The sequence below is a fragment of the Arachis duranensis genome, chromosome 5, assembly GCF_000817695.3.
Source record: "Arachis duranensis cultivar V14167 chromosome 5, aradu.V14167.gnm2.J7QH, whole genome shotgun sequence".
NCBI lineage: Eukaryota > Viridiplantae > Streptophyta > Magnoliopsida > Fabales > Fabaceae > Arachis > Arachis duranensis.
Genome location: NC_029776.3, coordinates 64,579,779 through 64,580,786, shown reverse-complemented (window position 1 = coordinate 64,580,786; position 1,008 = coordinate 64,579,779).

Genomic DNA, 1,008 nt, shown 5'->3' with positions numbered 1-1,008 from the left:
ACTTTGATCATGGTTCCTAGTGATCCATGCATTGGCATAGAACTCTTGAACCATTAAGATTCTGACTTGTTGAATGGGGTTGGTTAGAACTTCCCAACCTCTTCTTTGGATCTCATGTCGGATCTCCGGATACTCATTTTTCTTGAGCTTGAAAAGGACCTCAAGGATCACCTTCTTCTTGGCCGCAACATCATAGAAGTGGTCTTGATGGGCTTTAGAGATGAATCTTTCCATCTCCCATGACTCGGAGGTGGAAGCTTTTGTCTTCCCTTTCCCTTTTCTAGAGGATTCTCCGGCCTTAGGTGCCGTCAATGGTAATGGAAAACAAAAAGCTTATGCTTTTACCACACCAAACTTAAAATATTGCTCGCCCTCGAGCAAGAGAAGAAAGAAAAGAAGAAGAAGAAGAAGAAGAAAATATGGAGGAGAGGGGGAGAGGTGTATTTGGCCAAGAAGGAGAAGAGAGGTTTGTGTTGTGTGAAAATTAAGGAGAATGGAGGGGTTTATATAGGCAAGTGAGAGAGGGTAGGTTCGGCCATTTAGGGTGGGTTTGGGTGGGAAAGATTTTTGAATTTTGAAGGTAGGTGGGGTTTATGGGGAAGAATGGATGGATGTGAGTGGTGAAGGGGGTAATTGGGAAGAGAGATTGAGGTGATTGGTGAAGGGTTTTTGGGAAAGTGTGTTATATGATTAGTTAGGAGGTAAGGTGGGAATATGTTAGGTGGGGATCCTGTGGGGTCCACAGATCCTGAGATGATCCTGTGGGGTCCACAGAACCTAAGGTGTCAAGAATTTACATTCCTACACCAATTAGGCATGTAAAATGCCTTAGCATACCATTCTGGCGTTTAAACGCCGAAGTGGTGCACGTTCTGAGCGTTCAACGCCCATGTGTAGCATGTTTCTAGCGTTGAACGCCAGTTCCATGCTTGTTACTGGCGTTCAGCGCCAGCTTTCCTCAGGGCATATTCCTGGCGTCCAAACGCCAGGATGTTGCTTGTTTCTGGC